The sequence below is a fragment of the Hyla sarda genome, chromosome 2, assembly GCF_029499605.1.
Source record: "Hyla sarda isolate aHylSar1 chromosome 2, aHylSar1.hap1, whole genome shotgun sequence".
Taxonomy (NCBI): domain Eukaryota; kingdom Metazoa; phylum Chordata; class Amphibia; order Anura; family Hylidae; genus Hyla; species Hyla sarda.
The window spans coordinates 339366019-339379024 of record NC_079190.1 but is presented as its reverse complement, the minus strand read 5'-3'; the positions used below and the strand labels follow the sequence as shown (position 1 = coordinate 339379024).

At 43.2% G+C, this 13006-nt stretch overlaps 1 protein-coding gene across 13 annotated transcripts in view; it reads right to left on the bottom strand.

The window, feature by feature from the left end:
- PLEKHA6 (pleckstrin homology domain containing A6) overlaps positions 1–7721 on the bottom strand; it is a 185671-nt gene extending 177950 nt beyond the window's left edge. For all 13 annotated transcript variants that reach the window (XM_056558106.1, XM_056558114.1, XM_056558110.1 and 10 more), the window contains exon 1: positions 7499–7721. The gene's annotated coding sequence lies outside the window, so the exon portion shown is untranslated. The remainder of the gene's footprint in view (positions 1–7498) is intronic.
- Positions 7722–13006: the final 5285 nt, after the last annotated feature.

Below are 13006 nucleotides of genomic sequence, written 5' to 3'. Positions count from 1 at the left end.
CCATGACACCTATCAGGCCACAGAGTATCCCGCTCAGCCACCTCCCAGTGTCCGGAAGACAGCCCTGGCACCGTGCTGATTTCACTGGGTAAAAATGTAGCTCTGCTGTAGGCACCATGCCATAGCGCTTGGCTCATCGCTGCTGGGCACCAGACTACACACCAGTATAATGCTATCTGTTCTACCATATCATTTATATGACATCGTGATTAAACATAAAATCTCTTAAACAACCACATGATGTATAAATGAACTTTTGAGAATATGTAGCTTACAATGAAAAAAAAGCTTGTAATATTGAAAACACATGCAGATTATTAAACATCATACTTTAGAAATGGCTATGTAATAGAAGGGTTCCCTACATTAAAGGGTCACTCTCATTAAAACTAATTTTTGCTATTGCACTCCTTATGGTAAATGAAAAATATTTCTAATATACTTTGTTTTAAAAAAATTAAGTTTTCTATGTTTTATTTGTGCTTGAAAAAGCTCGAGCACATTTTCCCCCATCTTATACACAGACTTTGGACCAAAGTCCAAACACAGGAGGTGCCGCCTGGAGTGCTGTGGGGGGGGGGGGGTGTCCAGCCTCATCCAATCATAGCTCCTCTCACACATAACTGCCATATGCTGTTGGTTGGACACCCCCCCCCCCCCCCTCAGCACTCCATGCGGCACTTCCTGTGTTTGGACTTTTGGGTCCAAAGTCTGTGTATGAGTTCGGGGAAAATGTGCTCTTGAGCTTTTTTAAGCACAAAACATGGAAAATTTCATTTTTTTTTAAAACAAAGTACATTGGAAATATTTTTCATTTACCATAAGGAGTGCAATAGAAAAAAATTTGTTTTAATGAGAGTGCCCATTTAAATTTATAGACACCATAGGATATTTTAAAATCATTTAATTAAATTTTGAGTCTGTGGCCCAACGAATGTAATTTCGCTGCAAAGACGAAATGTAACATATGCCTGGGACATTAGTCATACTCAATACTAGGACTTTAAAGCAAGCCAAGTGGATTTTTATAAAATTGGCCTACTATTGAGTCAACTCTAAACGTATGCGCTCTCTGTATCTGCAGGATACTGTAAATGGTAGCAAAGATTTGGCTGCATTCCCACTGTGAGTAATAGGATCCTAGATTTGGCACAGGTAGGAAGTGTATGCGACTACTTCATTACCGGCTTACAGGTCCTCAGGGACATAAAGGTGATGAGCTTCAAAGAAAAGAAGCAATTTAAGCATATCAGTTCCAAGTTACACTCATAAAGATTTGTTAAACCAAAATGCACCAACAACAGTACAAAGTCTAGTTTGTAAAAAAAAAAAAAAAGCCTAGAGATAGCAACGATGCTGTATGTGAAGGCCTAGTAAACTGAGGCCACGCTTTCTTCACATAATGTAGAATTATGTAGAATTAACCCTTGGATATTTTCTATGGGTGAACAATTTCCAATCCTGTCTCATCTTCCTGGGTTATTCTTCTCAATCTATACATTTTTTTAATTTTATTTAAATGTTATAAATTACTCGACAGTACACCCATGAAGTCATAGTTCAGGGATGCAATATACAAAAGAAAAGGCAATGGGGCAATACTTGGCGTGGGACGCTCAGAGGCGAGGGCCGGCGGTTTCGCCCACGAAAAACCTGAAAAACGAAAAACCACGGCCGGAAGTAGCACAGATTTTACGTGCACGAAACCGCCGGCAGTCGCCTCTGAGCGCCCCACGTCAAGTATGTCTGCCAGTCTGACAGAGGACCTGTGAGAGGAGGCGGACTTTTTCTACCTAAGCGGTGAGTACAGGATTGTCTTTTCTTTTGTAGATTGCATTCTTTTGATTCTTCGTATTATTCATCCTAGCACCACCGCTGGACAAAACTACGCCTGTAGACCGACTGATTGTATCCTTTAGGATCCCACTAGCAGTTAGGATCCACACCTGCAGTGGTGCCACTCTGACTTTTTCTATTGGTGCCAATCAATGAATCAAAATGTAATACATTATTTTTCTATACACTCATTCCTAGGGTACAGTATTCTCTAGGGAATGCTAATTTCTATTCATTTCTAGAAACCCAAAGGGATTTTCCCAAATTAGACGTGAAAAAATTATATTTGGTAGATGATATTTGGTAGTTACCCTATTGAAAATTCCTGATAAACTGTGTGGTACCTTGGTGGGGGTATAGGGTAGTTGGGGTGTTGCTTTTCCTGAATTATAAAGGGCACTGTTAACCCTTGTCACTCGTGACGCCAGGGTGAGGGTTAAATACTGTAATGGTGCTGGGCCTATCGCCACCCTTCCCAAGAACGATAGGTGAATGCGTAATAAATGGATTGTCCACAACCACTGTCAACTGAAACTTGCAGGAACTTTTGCTGAAGATTTTATGAAGCAGACAATAGCAATAACAGTCCATGAACAAAGTCTATTTGTATTTGAGCAGCGATTGACAGCGGGGAATTAGATATCTATAACCACTGTGATGTAGGCCGAGGCCGCAAGGCTTTGGTCTAGTAAAGGTACTTGAAAGTTGCGGAGGTCCTACCTCATTCAGTGACAGCAACCCAAGAGAGCGATCAATGGCCGCTGCTCCCTTATATGGGCAGGGGCGGACCGTTTTGGATTGGTCCAAAACAACTGTCACTAACCGTTACATGGCATTATGGGATAACACGTGACTCAAGAACCACCTAAGGTCCTTCAACATACCATAGAGTTCTGAACCATGTCACATGACCCGCAGGTCCTGCGATGCTAAAACAAGTGAGTAACACCATATACATATTTACAAAGATAAATCTATAAATATCAAGTTACTAAGGGGTGACTAGGGACTAATTAGGGAAGTGAACCCCGATAGTCCTAGGGACTCTGGGGCTAATAACCAAGGCACAGTGTGAAATACGGTGCCGAGACACCACAACTGTAATTCTGAAAACTGCACCGATGTCCCGATCCCGAATCCCATCTTGTGGTCCTTGCACAATCATTTTCACATTTGACCCTGTTTGAGCTGAACTACATAGTAACCTCCCCACCCCACTCATTACTGACACAAAAAGGGGGAAAGGAGTTCTAGGCCTGTGTTGGAACAAATGAGGCGCTACGACTGCAAGACTGGATCTGTTAAATGAATGCAGTATTTAAAAGTATAGTACATAGTACTATTGTATATCTACTTAGTATAGTACTAAGTTGCATTAATTTACTTTTTGACTACTTTTATGTCTCTGGAAACCTTTAATGTCTGATTGGTGAAGTTTTCATGTTTGGGTCCTCAATCTATTTTTTCATCGATCGCTAAGATGAGAACCATTTTTTGAACATTTCAACAAGAACTTAAAGGGAAACTGACAGCCGATTCACCCACACTAAACACAATACACATGGTTATAGTGCAAATTAAAATGATGTATGACTTACCTGGATTGGCCCTGCCATTCCGGAAATGCAGGTTGGAAATATCATCCTTTGCGCAATGGAGACATGACTTGATCGAATTTCACTACAGGGACACCGTTTTCTTCATTACACTGGCATACCCAGCTTCCCTGCTTTCGTCCCCTCTGCTCCAATATGCCCATCCACCTCCTGAATATTCATGAACCCCTTTACCCATGTGGGTGCGAGGTGGGCGAGCATATAGGGCACTGCCGATTAAGGTAAGTTATACATCATTTAAATCATTTAATTTCACGCTGCGCAAAATTTACGGTAGCAGCAGGAAACACGCTGCGTATTCCTTGCTCACTATACACACAGGGCTTTTCGGCGGCAGCCCTATGTGTGTAGTGAGTTTTGGAGGCGGAGCGGTGCGTCACAGTCACGCCGGCACACGGCCCCGCCTCCAAAACTCACTGGACATGTAGGGCTGCCGCCGGAAAGCCCTGTGTGTATAGTGAGCAAGGAATACGCAGCGTATTTTCTGCTGCTGCGGTAAATTTCGCGCATCGTGAAATACGCTGCGTATACGCCAGATGGGAACGCACCCTTAAAGAGTTTCTCTGTAAATGTAGAAAAAATTTTTGTCTACTAATATGCACAGCCTGCTTAAGAGAATAATAAAAACTTTAACTTAATGGATCACGTGGCCCATCCTTTGGGATCTGTTGAAAAACAGAGGTGCCTTTATCCTGCAATAACTGCTCATACAAGGAGGTGGACAGGCATCAGCTAGTCCAGCTAATCTTATTGTCATACTTAGAAATAAGAGCTAGTTTGTTATCAGTGGTAATAAAACTATTACGTGCTGTAATATTATCTACTGTATTGCTGCATATGTAGTCCGGAAATTCAATAGAACCATTACAGTAATTACTTCTATGATCCCTAGTGTATAGTCACCTTTCCAGATACACTAATGGGCCACACTAAAACCAGATGTGATCTGTCTGCTTCACATTGCCCTCGCGCATATATATACATATATATAGTAGACAGCCATCCTGTTCTTCAGCTATGTGGTAAAAACAAAAAGCAATGTTTCGCTTGACTTGGCTCTAATTTTGCCGGGTGGAGACTGCAGGGGATTGGTGGGCTATAATGTAATGCATTGAATTCCAGGATTTATTGAACTTTGAGAACTACTGATTTCTGCAGAGATTGTCATAGGAATTATCTAGAAATATCACCACGTACAGCTACTATTTTATGCACTCTTTGTTGTGGGTGAACAAGGCCCTGTTGTGGCCTTTGTTGTGGGTGAACGGCTCTGAACATCCTGTAGACTAAAAGGGAGACCAGACTGTAGATGTCAAGTTTGACACACACTTCCAGGTTTGCAAGTGGGTATTGGCATGCCTGGAGGATACGGATCATTTCGGAGAAAAAGACTTCATAAACCTACTTCTGAAAAAAGTACATTTTTGTCTTGAGGAATGTTTTAATGCCACTATTTGCTTCTTATTGGCTTGAGTATACCTATGTTGTATATATCCTGTAGAAGGATAGCTCTGGTAATGCAAAATCGGTACCAATATTTGTATACAGTTCCTGAACTGAGATACACTAGACTCTATGTATAAAAATGCGTGCAGATTAATACTTGAGCTGCTGCCAATACTAACTGGTTATATTCCAGTTTTCATTATTCATCTATATATATATATATATATATAAAACTCAATTGGGGAGATTTATCAAAACCTGTGCAGAGGAAGAGTGGTGTAGTTGCCCATAGCAACCAATCAGATCGCTTCTTTCATTTTCCACATGCCTCTTTAGAGGCCTGTGGAAAATGAAAGAAGCAATCTGATTGGTTGCTATAGGCAACTACACCACTCTTCCTCTGTACAGGTTTTGATAAATCTCCCCCAATGTGTGTATGTGTGTATGTTCCAGCATCACTTCCAAACGGCTAAAGATATTAACATGAAACTTGGCACACATGTTACTTATATGTCAACAACAAACATAGGATAGGTGATTTAACCCTTACCCACCCCCATTTGCCAGGTGCGGGGTTTATGTTTAAAGTCCCATACAAGTCAATGAGAAATAAATGTTACTGCAAAACTTCCAAACGGCTGGAGATATTTCGATAATACTTGGTCACATGTTACTTAAATGTCCATTTAAAATATAGGATAGTTAATTTAACCCTTAACTACCCCCATTTGTGAGGGTCGAGGTTTTTGTTTAAAGTCCCATGCAAACCAATGGGAAATGTATGTTCCCACATAACTTCCGTACAGATGGAGATATTTCAATAATACCTGGTACACATATTACGGGTCGGGATAGGAGGACGGGATAGGAGGTCGGGATAGGAGGTCGGGATAGGAGGACGGGATAGGAGGACGGGATAGGAGGTCGAGATAGGAGGTTGGGATAGATTGATTGGATAGGAGGTCGGGATAGGAGGACGGGATGTGAGGATGGGATGCGAGGTCGAGATATGACGGGATAGGAGGTCGGGATATGAGGACGGGATATGGGGTTGGGATATGACAATAATATATGAGGATGGGATATGAAGTCAAAAGCTTCCTGCTTTGTTTATTTTCCTCCCCAACAAGGATTAGGAAGGAAAAACCGGGCAACGCCGGGTATTCAGCTAGTTGGCAATAAATGGGAGAAGTGACCTGCTCCCCATTCACCTACACTAGAGTTATACTATTATGGCCTGAAAGTTAACAGTAAGTTAGAGACTCTTACACCTTTTTAGGGTAAAAACTGACATTTTAAAGTGGACCTGTCAGCAGAAAAACAAGGGTGTAAAAAAAGGCCATAGCTAGATAGGGCTAGTCACCATTATTCCGGGCATACCTTTTTTTTTTTTTTTTTACTACATCTATATAGCCCTTTCCAGTGTTGAGATATGTCTTTTTGCTAACATGTAAATGGGGCTTAATAGGCCAGGGGGTGTTTCCCAGCACGGTAAAATATATATTATATTTGCGTTTGCGTGTACATGGTTTTTTAGTGTATGTATTTTATTCTATTTAATGCTTTGTTTAGTTATTGTCTATACCCCAGTACTGGCTCACCTTCTCAGTGTTTTGTAATGTGTTCTTTGGAATGTAATAATTTATAATGTATAATTTATTAACATGACTCGATGCAGACAAGAGAACGAGCCTAAAACAGTCTCAATATGGGTACATTTATTCACGATTCACCCAAAGAAATGTATGGTAAGTGATACAGCACATGGTTCACAATTATAACATATAGACACTAAGGTTTAGTGCTTTTAAAAGGAAATATCATAAGTAACATTAGAAATATCAAGCGTACATGCAAAACGACTCCAGTCCAGGTAGGAGGAACTCTTCCAGCATTGCTACATTTACTGTCTGCCTGCGCTAGTAGGTGACAGAAGAAACCAACGGCCTGCTCTCCATTGTTATAATAATAGACACTAATAAAATATAATTGTACGGAGTGAATGGAGTCATTGCTGTTGCATTTCAGGCAACCTCTGTGCATTGTAATTATCCAGATTGGATTTAGCAAGAAGCTAAATCCTGTTCACTGCACACTGTGTGTTTGTCTATGGAGATGGACACTATAAATAGATTCATGAGCACCCAAAGGTGTTTCGCAATTAATTGCACAGCTAAATCGGAGGAAATACAGAGTAATATAATCACCTGCTGGATAAAACCATTGGGAGCGGGTGAGAAGAGAGGATGTGGGAAGGACAGGAACAGAGGGGTGGGGGGGGATGAGTGACGATGGAGAATATGACCAGGGTGAGAGCATGGGGCAGGGAGGAAGGGGAGAGAAAAGGATGCAGGGACCAGAGCCAAGCAGATAACATGCTATGAAATGTGCACAGGAAAATAATAATGGACGGCTTCTCTGCAGGGATTGAAAGCTTAATTCACTGCATGTCAATAAGGAGGAGATAGAGGCAGGTGGTGCAGTCTCAGTGACCCAGATCAGAAATCACTCTCACCAGAGAGGAATATTCTGTTATCTAATATCCCAATACAATGTGCACCATTATTTCAAAGAACGCCATTCTCGTAAGACACCCTTACCTTTCATCCTCCAAAGTAGCAATGATGGGCTACGTGTGTTTCTATAGGATCCATTCCTTATCTCCATATAGAAAAATGAAGTGTAAATTAGAATCCGTTCCTTGTTATGTTGTGCTGCATTCCTTTCTTCTCAGCAATATAATGTGCCTCCACTAAGCTCCACTGGATGCAGGTTGGTGCTATATACAGAGGTTACATTGAGCTGCCTGTATACTGAGTGTTCACTGAGCATGCTCGCAGCATCCCTGGGGATTTAAATCCTTCCACGTGACCCTAGTCTGTCAGGCAGAGTGAGAAGATTTAACCCCCTGTCTGTCATATTACAGATGAAATTGCACACATTGAAAAGAATAGAAATATTTACTGCTATAGTTATATAATATACAAGAAAGATGACATTGGTTTTCTGTTGTTGTTGTTAAGAATTTACATTAATGGGATCAGTATTGTTTTAGCTGTTGGTAATACAGAATTAGGTAGGGTTTCCTGATACGTATTCATTGCTGTATCTGGATTTCAAAGGTACTTGGTGCATTGCAGAATGGCTCAGTGCACTATACTATGCATCCTCATCATCATCAAAACCCTGGGAGCACATTCCACCGTTACTGGTAAATGAAATAAAAAAACATCTGCAATTATTTTCCTATAGTCTGTGGGTTGGGAATGAGAAAGGAAGAAAAGTACAGCCCAACAGAGTCTGCGTTCAGGCGTAAGAAGGACTGCAATGAACTGGAGAAAGGTGAAGAAAAGTAAAGAAAATACCGAGGATGAAGTGAGAAGCAATAAACCATCCTAAATATGCAAGACTGGCAGAGCATGAAATACAGACACCTGTACGTCAGATTGTGCGTTTACATTCCTTCACCTTACAAGCATGCAAGGTATTTTAATAGTGTCATGTTTATAAAATAAGCTGACATCTTGACATTTGCACTGTGAATCCGATCGTGTCCTCAAGGGTTAGGATTTATTGAGTGACACTGAGTATAGCTGTCATGGCAGTCTATGCCAATTATATGCTGTCAGTGCTTTAGAAAAGTCCTTGAGTTGTCCTTTTTTTGTCATCATATTCAGCTTATTCTTAGTTGGCTTTGTCCAGCTTTCCTGGAGTCCTGATTGGCATACACATCTAATGATACCAAATCTTTGGAGGAATTCATAAAGTTAAAGGGATACTCCGCCCCTAGACATCTTATCCCCCATTCAAAAAGATAGGGGTTAAGATTTCTGATCGCGGGGGGTCCCGCCGCTGGTGACCCTCGTGATCTCCCTGCTGCACCCGGCATTCGTTTAGAGCGTCGGTGCAGCGTCAGAGGCTCGTGATGTCACGTCCACGCCCCGCGCGTGACATCACGGCCATGCCCCCTCCCATAGACTTACATTGAGGGGGTTTGGCCGTGACATCACGACCTGGGCAAGACCGGTATGTCACGAGCCTCCGTCCCGCATCACCAATCATCCGCCTCCGTGCACCGGATGTCTGGGGTGCCGCAGCCGAGATTGCGTTGTCCTCACCGGCGGGACCCCTGCGATCAGACATCTTATCCCCTATATTTTGGATAGGGGATAAGATGTCTAGGGGTGGAGTACCCCCTTAATGAAGGTCTCTTCTACCCTGATCACAGAGAAAACTGCTAATGGGAACCTGTCATGACTTTAATACTGCCTTAACCAAGAGTCATCAGGGTGGTCCTCTGCAGCTTCTCCACGCCCCACCGGCCTTGCTTAATAGATCTTCCCTTGTTTGGGTGTAGGGAGAGATGTTTCGATCATGGCAGGGCAGGAAGAAGCAACTGGGGATCACCCTAATGACTTGTGGTTCAGGCAGCATGAAAGTGAAGACAGGTTCCCCCTAAGCTGTATAGTCACATTGGTTCCCTCATTCCATCCTTTTTGAATCAAGAGTATAGGAAGCTGAATAGAGTCTCAAAACAACATTGGAGCCCAAAGAGGTGAGAAACCAATAGGACGCTAAGTACACTGCTCAAAAACATAAAGAGAACACTTAAACAACACATTATAACTACAAGTCAATCACACTTCTGTGAAATCACACTGTCCACTCAGGAAGCAACACTGATTGACAATCAATTATCAATTTCACATGCTGTTGTGCAAATGGAACAGGCAACAGGTGGAAATTATAGGCAATTAGCAAGACACCCCCAATAAAGGAGTGGTTCTTCAGTAGGTGACCACAGACCACTTCTCAGTTCCTATGCTTCCTGTCTGATGTTTTGGTCACTTTTGAATGCTGGCGGTGCTTTCACTCTAGTGGTAGCATGAGACAGAGTCTACAACCCAAACAAGTGGCTCAGGTAGTGCAGCTCATCCAGGATGGCACATCAATGCGAGCTGTGGCAAGAAGGTTTGCTGTGTCTGTCAGTGTAGTGTCCAGAGCATGGAGGCGCTACCAGAAGACAGACAAAGTACATCAGGAGACGTGGAGGAGCGCAACAACCCGGCAGCAGGACTGCTACCTCCGCCTTTATGCAAGGAGGAGCAAGAGAAGCACTGCCAGAGCCCTGCAAAATGACCTCCAGCAGGCCACAAATGTGCATGTGTCCACTCAAATGATCAGAAAGAAGACTCCATGAGGTTGGTATGAGGGCCCGACTTCCACAGGTGGGGGTTGAGCTTACAACGTAACATCGTGCAGGACGTTTGGCATTTGCCAGAGAACATCAAGATTGGCAAATTCGCCACTGGCACCCTGGGCTCTTCACAGATGAAAGCAGGTTCACACTGAGCACAAGTGACATACGTGACAGAGTCTGGAGATGCCGTGGAGAACGTCCTGCCGACTTCAACATCCTCCAGCATGACCAGTTTGGCGGTGGGTCAGTAATGGTGTAGGGTGGCATTTCTTTGGGGGCTGCACAGCCCTCCATGTGCTTGCCAGAGGTAGCCTGACTGCCATTAGGTACCGAGATGAGATCTTCAGACCCCTTGTGAGACCATATGCTGGTGCGGTTAGCCCTGGGTTCCTCCTAATGCAAGACAATGCTAGACCTGATGTGGCTGGAGTGTGTCAGCAGTTCGTGCAAGAGGAAGGCATTGATGCTATGGACTGGCCCGCCCATTCCCCAGACCTCATGTCTCACTCCATCCACCAACACCACAGACTGTCAAGGAGTTGGCGGTCGCTTTAGTCCTGGTCTGGGAGGACATCCCTCAGGAGACCATCTCATCAGGAGCATGCCCAGGCATTGTAGGGAGGTCATAGGGGCATGTGGAGGCCACACACACTACTGAGCCTCATTTTAACTTTTTCTAAGGACATTACATCAGTGGATCAACCTGTTATGTGGTTTTCCACTTTGATTTTGAGTGTGACTCCGACATCCAGACCTCCAAGGGTTCATAAATTTGATTTCTATTGATAATTTTTGTGTGATTTTCTTGTCAGCACATTCAACTATGTAAAGATGAAAGTATTTCATACGATTAGTTCAATCATTCAGATCTAGAATGTGTTATCTTAGTGTTCCCTTTATTTTTTGGAGCAGTGTATGAAAGATTAACCCCTTTGCTGCCCTAAATCATCATGAATTAACACATTAGCTCTTCCACTGTCCACCAGGGATTTGGACATTAACTTCTTGTGTGCCATAAACCACCTGGCATACTGGCATTAACCCATTCTCTGTCTTAGACTACCAAGGATAATGGAATTAACCATTTCTGTACCCTTACCAACCAGTCGTGTAGACATTAACCCCTTTACTCATAATTTATAATTTCCTCCTTCTGTGGCCTAGCCTTATCTCCCCCAAAATCTACAATTAGAGATAACATTCCCTGCCAGTCACTGGGTATATATAGACCTGTCATCTCTTCTGACATGCCTGGTTTAGTAAACGCTTGTATTCTATAAAAATTCATAGTATATCACAGGCCTAATTCACATACTGTAGGTTGATTCTGTCAGCGATGAGTGGACATTGTCAATATGTAATGACAGAACCCTTGAACAAGGAGAATGGTAACACCTAGTTGTCAGAACTAGTGGATAGTGTACTGTGGTGTACCACTGTGGTGAATAGCGCAACCACGGATGTTGCAGTGTGAGTGGTGGGATCAGATGTTATTAACCCCGGGGGTCGGATGGTATTAACCCCTATCCTGTTCGTGACGCCAAGATTTGTGGTGCACCACTGCTGTGAATGGCGCAACCACGGGTGTTGCACTGTGAATGGTGGGGTGCGATGTTATTAACCCTGGGGGTCGGATGGTATTAACCTCTGTGTTCACGCCTCTATGTGATGCCAGTGTGGTTTTCAGGTTGGGGAACACCACACGCCTGGATTCTCCGCTATCCCATGGGCTAGTAGTGAATAAAGAATCCACAACCAGTTATGGGTCAACGGAGGCTTTACTGAATAGAAGACAGGTGTAATTATCTTCACAGCTATGGCCAGAATTCTCAGAGATGTGACGAGTACCCAGAGGACCTCTCAGCTTGCTGGACCAATACTTGTAATAGACTTGACTTTGACTTGTAATTTAGACTTGACTGTTGTTAGACTGGACTAGACTATGTGCAGGACTTGACTAACTTCAGTGACAGCAGACATAGACTTGTAGACTTACTGGAGAGTTGTAGCTTTGTGGTACTCCAGATGCTGAACACTTGTCTCTAAGGCCTCTGGTAGCTTCTTCAGCAAAGACTTGTTCTCAGCAGCAGGTGGTGAAGCTAAGAGCGTGAATTAACCCCTTAAGGACCAGGCCATTTTACACCTTAGGACCGGAGCGTTTTTTGAACATCTGACCACTGTCACTTTAAACATTAATAACTCTGGAATGCTTTTGCCTATCATTCTGGAATGCTTTTACCTATCATTTACCTATCTCTGCTTGTAAGGAAAATGGATATTCCAAATAAAAAAAAAATTTATTCACAAATAAAATTTGTGGTCATGGCTCGAAAGGCCGAACGAGCAAGTATACGAAAAAGGAGAACAAGAGTACTTACCGTCCTGAGCCTTGGAACCCCGGTAGACCTAGTACAGAATTTAAGAAATACAAACAGCGGATGAGGTGTGCCCAATAACCGCGACCGAGGGCACGCCTATAGAGGGCATGCCCTATGTATGGATTATGATAGAAAAAAGGGAGGGTTGGGTGGGTGACGCCCACGAGTCATACGCCCCTACCTGAGGGAGAGGGGAGTTTATATACCCCACGCCACTCCCACAAATGCAGCCAATTAGGCTTTTTACTTGTGGTCATGGCTCGAAAGGCCGAACGAGCAAGTATACGAAAAAGGAGAACAAGAGTACTTACCGTCCTGAGCCTTGGAACCCCGGTAGACCTAGTACAGAATTTAAGAAATACAAACAGCGGATGAGGTGTGCCCAATAACCGCGACCGAGGGCACGCCTATAGAGGGCAAAGAGTCAAGAGTAGGGTGTAACTCTATTTTATTTGTATCACAACGCCAACACTTTAAACACATTAGCCATTTCGGTAGAGGGATCCGGAATGTACCGGTCAAAACAGCTG